This window comes from Cebus imitator, unplaced genomic scaffold, assembly GCF_001604975.1.
Source record: "Cebus imitator isolate Cc_AM_T3 unplaced genomic scaffold, Cebus_imitator-1.0 Scaffold233, whole genome shotgun sequence".
Taxonomy (NCBI): Eukaryota; Metazoa; Chordata; class Mammalia; order Primates; family Cebidae; genus Cebus; species Cebus imitator.
Window position 1 is genome coordinate 2417271 of NW_016107548.1, and position 11201 is coordinate 2428471.

General features: G+C 39.2%; 1 long non-coding RNA gene across 1 annotated transcript; it reads right to left on the reverse strand.

Moving 5' to 3' along the window:
• Positions 1 to 390: 390 nt before the first annotated feature.
• On the reverse strand, positions 391 to 9961 carry LOC119466838. The gene is made up of 3 exons (XR_005195324.1): positions 9948 to 9961; positions 6096 to 6100; positions 391 to 477 (listed from the first exon to the last, which is right to left on the reverse strand). It is a non-coding gene; the product is annotated as an uncharacterized LOC119466838 (long non-coding RNA).
• Positions 9962 to 11201: the final 1240 nt, after the last annotated feature.

The following is an 11201-nucleotide window of genomic DNA, read 5'->3' on the forward strand; positions in this document are numbered from 1 at the left end:
CTTTGCTGCCACTTTTTCAACACTTCAAGTTCTCCCCCAGCCTCATGAGTTTCCTACATGCATGTGCTCCCTCTGACTAAAGCACTCTTCACTCTATTTGTTATTTTAGCTGGCTCCTACTTAACTTTCAAATCTCATATTGAATAATTTATCCAAGACCTTCCTTCCTCCCCAATTAATTTAGATTTCCTTATCCTTTCTCTCAAAATATACTATACTTTTTTGGCCAGGCACAGTGGCTCACACCTGTAATCCTAGCACTCTAGGAGGCCAAGGCAGGTGGATCACCTGAAGTCAGGAGTTCGAGACCAGCCTGGCTGACATGGCAAAACCTTGTCTCTACTAAAAATACAAAAGTTATCTGGCACGATGGCAGGTACCTATAAACTCAGCTACTCGGGAGGTTGAGGCAGGGGAATCACTTGAACCTGGGAGATGGAGGTTGCAGTGAGCCGAAATAGCACCACTTCACTTCAGCTTCAGTGAAAGAGCGAAAGTCCATCTCAAAAATACTAACAAACAAACAAAAACACTTATACTTTTTTTTTCCATAGGACATAATGAAATATGTGTTTGTTTAACATCAGTGCCCAAAACTGTATTGCAGGCTACCTGAAGGCAGAACTATGCCTGACTTATTCATCATGGTATACAGACAATAGTTAGCTCAGTGCCTAAAACATGGTAGCCAGGAATAATTATTCATAAAATAAATGCAATATTCATGAATAAGTGCAGTACCTTTCACAGAAGATCAGCATCTGAGACAAGAAATTGTCCCATGTGCTTGAAGATTTTGAAAAGCAAAAATCAAGGAGAGTAAGAATGGAAGTCACTCAACTACTGCTACAGAACAAAACTAGCATGGGCTCCAGAAAAATGACTAGAAAATATGCCTGGGATTCAAAGGACCTCAGACCCACCCATAGCTAATGTCTCTGTCAAACTAATAGATGCTGTGGCTTTGGGAAAGAACAGCTTCTCCTGACCTCAAATCTTTGTGTCCAAAAAATGAGAGGGGTACCAGATGCTACCTAGTCTTCCTACCTAAAATGTATAAGTCTAAGATGAGCGATCACTTTTAATCTCAAAATACAATTCCCACCTTTCAGTTACCAAGATACAAGCCTCTTCACTTAGCCTGAGCTACACAAATATATAAGTTCAATAGAGAATTGATTAATGAGTATAAAAAGGCAGCCCTGTATTCTTGTGCTCAGAATTGGTTGGCTTTGTTCAATTCAATGAGCAAGAGGACTGAATCCTGTACTGTCTTTCATTAGCAAGTATAATAGCTCAGTTTTGACAAAGTGATTCAAATCACCTGATCTCTTCTTTCTCCCCATATATTAGCCAAACAGTAATAAGTATGCTGTTGCCAGGCTACTATCTAGAATGTATGTTATAAGAAATGTCTGTAGGACTTTTGAAATCATTTTTCAGTTTTATCCCCAGTAGTCATTTTCTAAGAATTAATTTCTCTTTTATTGTGTGGTAATATTAGAGACTGTGTATATATTACTACAACAAATTAAGAGTATTGTGCCTTACTTTATCCAGAGAATCTCCCTGAACAATGGTTGCTGCTCCCATCCTTTCCTCTGAGCCACATCCTTGGCAGCCGGCAGCTATATTACTGCAATAGTTCCCCAACAGTCAGCCTGCCTCTCACATTCTGATATGTCCTGGACACCTTTGATAAATCCTGTTAAACCCCTATACCAGAAGGAAAACCTGCATTAGTTCTTCTCATGCATTTATTTTGCTTTTATCAGTATGATTACATGTAATCCCTACCTCTCAACCAGATAAGAAATCATAATCTCACATGGTTATGGATCCCTAGATCCTAGAACATCCCAGCTCAGATATGGTCTTTACAAAATATTTGAAGATGATGATGGTGCAAGGAGATGACGAGAAGTACCTTTGACTTTGGGTGGACTGCTCCTACTTCCATCCTAAAAAGTGCCTACATTGCTCTTTATCTTACCATAGTATCTCTAATCATTCTCCCTGTAACTAACTGGAAATATGAGATAACAATTAGAGTCCCTGTAATCTCAGCATTTTAGGGGGATGAGGTGGGTGAATTGCTTGAGGCCAGGAGTTTGAGACCAGCCTGGACAACATGGCAAAACCCAGCCTCTACCAACAAAAATACAAAAATTAGCCAGGCATTGTGGTGCACATCTGTAGTCCCAGCTACTTGAAAGGCTGAGGTAGGAGGATGGCTTGAGCCCAGGATGTGGAGGTTGCAGTGAGCTAAGATCATGACAATGCACTCTGGCCTGGGTAATAGAACCAGATTGTTTCTCAAAAAAAACAAAACAAAACAAAAATGGGAGGAAGGAAGGAAGGAGGGAGGAAGGGAGGGAGGGAGGGAAAGTCCATGTCCCAATTTCCTCTCCCTGATTGTGTTGGAAGCAAAATTTATATAAATTGTGTTCATGGTTACTTTTGCAGCATCAAAAGTGTATTCAAATTAGGGCTTATTGGAGGATACAATAATGCTGAATCTCATGTTTTCTAATATTCCTGCTTTACCTGCATTTTAAGGCTATTGAACATTTCAGAAGAAAATATTTACATGAGACTGTTTGAGAATAATGAAATATAAGTGAACAATATGTCACCATGCCCACTCCCTAAGAACTTCCCCCTGCCCCAACACACACACACCTCCCTGGTGAATTGCCACAGCATAGTTTAGCAGATCTTACCCTTTAAGGGTCAGAGAAACCTGATTTACACAGGTACAAAAATAAAAAATTAAGAATCTTGAGAATTTCACTTGATGATTAAGAGCTCTTTGCTCTGCTTTAGATAGCTAAATTACTCACCTGGCTGCATCTTAAGATATCTGAATATTGAATTTCCTGTTTTAAATCTTTCTATCTCATGTCTTATTGAGGCTTTCATATGAAAGCAAAGCTAGAGCAGAAGAAAGGCAAAACATAAGCTTCTCTATTATATGGCAATACTAAAGAGGGTCGATGTACAAAAGACTTTGTTTCTCAGTAAATCAAAACAGTGATTTAATTTTTAAAACATGTCCTATCTTTTCTAATTAAAGTCTCAAAATGCACAATTTCCATGAGGCATGCTTATACAATATTGTGCTTGAGTTTTTCCTAAGTGCTTTGAGTACCAAACTTAGTTGCAAGGAGAGCATTGGCAAGGACATTTAGGATTGGTAGTGAAGAGAGAAATGTACTCCCATTTAACTTTATCTAACTTCTTCCAATAGTACTTTGAGAGAGAACATGTGATATTGAAAAAAATAATCCTTGAATTTGGTGGTCAGAAAGCCTGAGTTCCAATCCTGGCTCTGTCATTTACTAACTGTATCGCCTTGAACTAATCTTAAATTAGCACATCTGAACTTCAGGCTTCTTAACTTTAAACGGAGAGTGAAGTAGGTAAGTTCTTCAATCCATTCTAATTATAATGATGTGGCATCATCTATGTTGACCCAGAAAGTGTGCTCCTAGTATCTGAGGGTCAACCTGCTACATACCTGTGCCTCTTCACACATATGCAGATGTCAGGCTCTATCCCAGACCTACTGAGTCAGAACTTTCTGGGGAAGAGCATCAGAGCATCTAGAACCTGTGTAAACTCAACAAGTGTTTCTGATGTGCTTCTCTGGCTGGGAACTATTGCACTAGGAAAGCAGAAGCCAGAAAAGAGTTGTGAAGCTCCATAGACTGGGGGGCTTGGGATTGAGAAGGGATTAGAAGAGGTAGCCCTGGAGACTGAGGACAGTTCAAGAGGAAGCTAACCTTCAGTGAAAGTGAAGAGCCAAGGCCTCAACAGAAACAGAATCAAAAAAAAAAAAAAAAAAAAAAAAAAAAAAAAAAAAGGGAAACTAGATGGCTGGAAAATATCACAAGATTCATATATCAGATACCTACCAAAACTATAGGCTCCCTAAGGCCAGGACCATCAGTGATAGGACCAAAGGATTTTGAATACCTGCTGGCTGGAAGGAAGAACAAAATGATAAGTCAAAAACTTGAAAAAATAAAAAAACTTTCGCATTGTTCTCAAGATTGCATTACCAATTTATCATAAGAGGAAACTTTGTTTTGAGTGAAGGCAGGGATTGGTTTGGTGATTACTAGTTGTTCACAGTCGCCATTTATAGTCTCTTTTCCTTGTTGATGCTGTAACTTTGGATTTTTGGTGAAGTAATCCAAATGCAGATACTTTAGACTAAAACAGTAATAGTGTGAAAGGCTGTCCCGTGGGCAGGATGTGGCACTGCTCCAACTAATTTAAGGGATTTCTGGTTTTCCCTGGTTAGCTGGGAAATCTGGTTTGGGGCAGACACTATGCTGCAGGTGAATGGGAAGATGAAAATCCCAAGGGCACTCAAGGCTCAGGGAGAGAGGTGTCAGTGTGGGTTCCAGGGATGAGCCTGGCCGTGGGTCTCAAATACAGCAATAGCCGACACTGAGCTTAAAACATCCTGCCCTGGATTCTACTTTCCTTCTGATATACTTACAGAATTTTAAATTCTGGAAACCAATGTAAGTGTGCCTCTGAGAATGGAGATGGATCCCAAGTTGTGCCCTAGAATACTGTGACTATGAGGAAAAGGCAAGACTCCTCTATTCAAAGTAAACCTCAACTTCCTTGTTGGCAGAAACACTTGGGTTACTGCAGAAGCATGGGATACAAGTTAAATTATTTTACTGGACATTTAAGCAAAGGATAACCCTGAAAAGACGGGAAAATTTAGTAAAGCTAAGAACTACTCTGATACTTCTGTGTCTTAGCACATAATGGTTATTGAAAACATAGGAAGGCTTAACAGTTCAGAACAGGGGTTGTAGGGACAGATTTCAGTTTGAATTTCAGCTCTGCCAAGTGACCTTGAACAAGTTTCTTAACATCTAAAAACCTCTGTTTCTTCCTTTTTAAAATAGACATAATGAGAAGGATTGAGTAGAGTCATGCATGTAAATGTCTCTGACATGTAATAAATACACCGTAAGTATTTTGCTTTGGGTTTTTATTTTATCTGAACTTAAGTGAGAGAAAAACGCTAGATTCATTATCAAAATGGTCATAAGCTACTTCAGGAGAATGCGTAAATTCCTTATCAAAAAGCCAGGAAGCAAAAAAATGAACAAAAAAAGATGGGCATGTAAGAAGTAGTCAGTAGCAAATTTCCCTCAACGTGGGCTAAACTGGCTCTACTCATTTCTGACAACACAGTGGGAAACTTCTGACACTGCTGGGTTGTGACGATCTGCTCCCTTCTCCCTCCTGCTTCTAGACAGGATAGCATTTAAACCATCCAAGGCTGTCTGTATCTTATTCTTAGCGCTCACCAGGGGGAAAGATTCTATCCACTTCTCCAGGCCCCTTCCCATGTGTTGCAACCCTCCTGTTCAAAAGATATTATTTTAAGTTAATGTCTATATTTACATAAAGAAAATGGCTTCTAGGCTTGTAACACAGCAGTGAGGTTTCAATGATTTGAGAAAGTGATATTACAGCAGGAGACCTAAACATACCCAGATTCAGCCTTGCCAATCATTTCTTGTTTCATTCAGGATTCTTTCAAAGTAAGTGACAAGAAGCCAACTCAGATTCCTCTGAGGGAAAAAATAGGAATATGTTGGTTTGTGTAATGAAAAGTTCAGGATTTGGTCTGCACTCAGGCAAAACAGGAGCAGATGTTCAAAACAATATCCTAAAAGATCCTTCCTGTTCTTTCTTTCCCTTGTTCTGCTTCCCCGGTATTAATGTCGATCTCTGGAAAGCATTTTTCTTACAGCTCCTGGCCTCAGAAGAAAAAGGCCACTTCTCTCTTCCCAATGTTCTCATCAAACCAAATAACAGCTATCCTTTACTCTATTCCTCTCCACACAATTCCCAGCTAAGAGAGGTATATGCAAGAAAAAATAGCCAAATGAGAAACAAAACGCCAGTGTCTCTTTCTCCCAGTAATAGCAAAAGAAAAAAGGTAAAGCTCTTTTGTAAAACTGGGGTTAGAGGATACATCTTAATCCTGAAAGCCTTGGAGAGGTTTTGTGCTTTCTTTCCCCTCCAATTTAGATGGTAGGTCCTGAAGAATTAACCCGGGCTTATTGACCTGATCATTTCCAGAGACGGAAGAGGGAGAACAGAAACCTTGGGTTTACTTTGAACAAGGAAGTACTGACACAGTGATCCAGCCCATAACCAAATACAGTTTCTCCCCAACTTATGATGGAGTCACGTCCCAATAAACCCATTGTAAGTCAGTAATATCGTAAGTGGAAAACACAATTAGCATACCTCACCTACCAAACATCATAGCTTAGCCTAGCCTAACTTAAACATCCTCAGAGCACTTATATTAGCCTGCAGTTGGGTGAAATCATCTAACACAACATCTGCTTTATAACAAAGTGTTAAATATCTCAGGTAATTTACTGAGTGCTGTACTAAAAGTGAAAAATAGGATGGCTGTATGGGTACTTGAAGTATGGTTTCTATTGAGTTGGCAATGCTTTCATACCATTGTAAAGTTGAAAAATCCTAAGTCAAACCATTGTAAGTTGGAGGCCATCTGTATGGCCCAAGGATCAATCACATTGACACCTTGGGAGAGGAGGTAACTGAGCTCATCAGGCATGAGAAAAGAACATGGAAGAGTGCCCCCCACAACATTTACACCCGTCTTCTAGGACTCAGCATGATTTTGACACAGAAATAAGATACCCATGTTTGAACTGTTTGAGGCTACACAGCAAGAAAAGGAGCAGAGGGAATTATCTACTTGCAGAATACAATTTTGAATCATTCATGCCAGAAGGGGTTCCTTCCACAAATCTCAGCACCAAGGGAAGCATGTTCTTCCTATGGCTAGATCTGCGCCTGGTTCACGTTCCGCTTCATTATAACTCAGCCTTCAAAAGTAGTTTGTCCTTGGAGTCAGCACTCTGTAGTTACTGCCTGCAGCCAGAACCCACAATTGGATCTTGTTTTGGTACAGTTCATTAGCCTCAGGAATGGCATTTCCATTTCTAAAAATAAACTGACAGCTCTGAATTTCATACTGTTGGGATCTAGAACAAAACAACTTCAAGTGTATCTACAAAATGCACATTTCTTAATATGCTTTTGGCTTCTTACCTCTTCTTTTTTTTTCATGTTTAAACCACCATTTCTGTGACTAGCAATGCCCATTTGGTCCACTTCACAGTCTGGCCTGTCCGATCTCAGTGATGCTCCGTGATTGTCCCTAGGGGAGGGTCCCAACCAAAAGTTGTTATTCCAAAGCTCATTGTTTCTTTCTGAACCTGCACCTTGCCCTCACTCTCTACAGGCAGCCCAGTTCCCTGTTTTTCAGAGTAGCTGGATGCATCTATCCAATATGAGCTCTCTGGATTTCTCATTCCCTTGTCTCACAATTTAGCATTCTCACACTGTCCTCACAGTTTCTGCCTCAGAAGGGACCTCTGTCCCAAGGCTAATGACTTCTGATCTCATCCTCCCCTTTTGTTCTCTCTTCTCTGCGTGCTCCCTGCCTGTTTCTCTTCAGCCTAGAAATAGCTCACGTCTCTCCATTCTAAAAGGGCAAACAATTTAATAAATACAAAACAAAAATCTTTAAGCTTTTCTTCAAGCAACCATTTTCTCTCCTTCCCATAATTTCCAAACTGTTTAACATAGCAGACAACCTTTGTTCTTGATCATTTCTCACCTCCTGTTTCCTCCTTAGTATTGCAAGCTGATTTCCACAAATTTATTGCATCTCTTAACCACTCCTCATCCCACTCCTCATACTACTTAACTTCTTGTAAGAACAGAGATCTCGTGACCATTTTATCTCAGCACTTAGTAAATACCTAGCACAGATTTGATGTTCAATTAATTTTTGATTAATTAATAACTAACCCTTTGATACTGTTGAACACTCCTTTAAATCTCACCACTCTCTGGCTTCTGGAACATTTTATATCCCGGTTTTTCTCTTTCTCTGTTTCTAGTCCTTCTCATTCTTCATATCTGATTTCTGCTTGTTGAATGTAGATATTCCCTAGGATTCTTTTCTTGGCTTTTTTTTTTTTTTAATCCATATTCTCTAACTAGAAAATCATCATTCCCAAGATTTCAAATCTCACATATGTTTGGTGACTCTCATATTTAGCCTTTCTAAGCCTGACTTTTCCTTAATTCCAATCTTTATTTTCCACAATGGATGCTCTGTAGAAGCCTTCAATTAAATGCCCTCACCTAAAGTCTTTATTTCCCCTACCCAAACCTACTGACCTTCTTGTATTCCTTACTTCCATTCCTAGTATCTCCAATTACCCAGGCACTGGGCTCCCTTTTCCACTCTCTCACATCTGTACAAACTATAAACTTAGTACTGTAATAAGCACTAGAGTTATAAATAGGGAGATGATATGGTGCCTGCCTTCCAAAAATATTATAGTCTATCCAGGTAGGCCAAAACATAAACACATAACTTTGATGTAAGATAAAGATAGTAATGGTGGAGGTGTGCTCTTATGGCTATCAGAGCACATAGGGGAAGCATATTGCTTAGCGTGGTGATGGTGATGGTGAATGTAGGGAAGCGGTGTTTAGGAGAACAATCATGGGAGTTTTCCTAGAAGACCTAATCTCTGATCTGAGTCTTGAACGGGAGGTACTAGTTAAATATCCAAATGGTTGGTATACAGAGGGTATACTGTAGCATGGTGTATGAAGAGGACTGCAGTCCAAATAGGTGAGCTGTACAGGAATCTTGCCAAAGAGGCCAGATTTGGAATCAAATTTGCCATATCTAATGTGTCTTGCCCAGCTATTTTCTGGTGGAGAACCTAACAACCGTTACAGCCTCCTAACATCATAGAGTCTATACCTAGCAAACAAGACTATCCATAGAAAACCTATAATAATAACAATAGCTAATATGTACTGAGCATTAGTACAAGTACAGCTGTAAGTGCTTCCCTTCTTTTAGCTTATTTAGTTCTCAAGGCAACCCTGTGAGGTAGGAAATATTATTATTCTCATTTTATAGTTGAGAAAACTTGGGCCCAGAGTGGTATAGTAACTCGCCTAAGATGCAGCTAACAAACACCAGAGCTAAGATGTGAACCCAAGCTCTCTAGTCAAGAGTCCATGCCCCTAATCACTATACAGTATTGCCTCCCCTTTGGTTTAAACTATTTTACCTTCACTCTTACCCTTGTAGGATTTGTGTAATTTGGTGCTCGTTTACCAAATTAGCATGAAAAGATAAAAAAGATCCCAGAGATAGCCTTTGTGCCAAGATGTCAAAAAATCCGAGGCCCTAATTAGAAATGTTAATGGTTCATGCGGAGGCTTTGTATCCAGCATAGCTGAATGATCTAAATAAAGGTTATCTAGTTTTTTTTTAATGTATGCAAAGATTGGCAGGCTTGTTCCTCCTGTCCTTCCTAATAATGATTATATTTGTCATGAATTATGGGTTGTTATGGTGATGAAAGAGGCTGAATCTTAAGGGAACTGCAAAATGATAAAATGGGGAAAGGAATATTTTTTTAAAATTATACAAACATTCATCCAAATGTACCTATTTCAATGGTGTCACCAAATATCTTTATATCAAAAATATATATGCTTTAAATGGGGAAAGGATTCCCTCTTTAACAAATGATGTTGGGAAAACCGGCTAGCCATATGCAGGAAGCTGGAACTGAACCCCTTCCTTACACCTTATACAGAAATTAACTCCAGATGGATTAAAGATTTAAACATAAGAACTAACACCATAAAAACCTTAGAAGAAAACATAGGCAAAACCATTCAGGACATAGGCACAGGCAAGGACTTCATGACCAAAACACCAAAAGCAATGGCAACAAAGGCCAAAATAGACAAATGGGACCTAATTAAACTTAAGAGCTTCTGCACAGCAAAAGAAACAACCATTAGAGTAAACCAGCAACCAACAGAATGGGAAAAAATTTTTGCATCTACCCATCAGACAAAATCCAGAATCTATAAAGAACTAAAGCAGATTTACAAGAAAACAAACAAACAAACCCATTCAAAAGTGGATGAAGGACATGAACAGACACTTTTCAAAAGAAGACAAATATGCAGCCAACAAACATATGAATAAATTCTCATCATCATTGGTCATTAGAGAAATGCAAATNCAAATCAAAACTACATTGAGATACCATCTCACGCCAGTTAGAATGGCGATCATTAAAAAATCTGAAGACAACAGATGCTGGAGAGGATGTGGAGAAATAGGAACACTTTTACATTGTTTGTGGGAGTGTAAATTAGTTCAACCATTGTGGAAGACAGTGTGGCGATTCCTCAAGGACCTAGAAATAGAAATTCCATTTGACCCAGCAATCCCATTACTGGGTATATATCCAAAGGATTATAAATCGTTCTACTATAAGGACACCTGCACACGAATGTTCATTGCAGCACTGTTTACAATAGCAAACACCTGGAACCAACCCAAATGTCCATCAATGATAGACTGGACAGGGAAAATGTGGCACATATATACCATGGAATGCTATGCAGCCATAAAAAATGAGTTCATGTCCTTTGTAGAGACATAGATGAACCTAGAAACCATCATTCGTAGCAAACTGACACAAGAACAGAAAACCAAACACAGCATGTTTTCACTCATAGGCAGGTGATGAACAATAAAAACACTTGGGCAGAGGGAATGGAGCAACATTCACAGGGCTAGGTGGTAGGGTGGGGTGGGAGAGGGACAGTAGGGGTGCGGGTGGGGTGTATGGGGAGGGATAACACGAGGAGAAATGCCTGATGTAGGCAACGGGTGGGGGATGGAGACAGTAAACCACTATGGCATGTATGTACCTATGCAAAAATCCTGCAGGATGCAGGACATGCACATGTACCCCAGAGCCCAAATACAATTAAAAATAAATAAATAAATAAAATTAAAAAAAAAATACATACATATATGCTTTAAAATTCTCTGCACAAAATGAATGGATTTTTCCCTTCATATCCAATAGAAAACAAATGGGCAGAGCTAACATAAAAAAATTGAATTACAGAAACTATTTTTTAAAAATAAGATTTTACTGGAATATCAAGTACAAAATACGTGGCATGGGAGAGGAGGCAGAAAGTGCTGAGATACAGGAGGTGGCTTGGACTGTAACTTACAAAACTAGGGCCAGTTATGTTAATTCTCT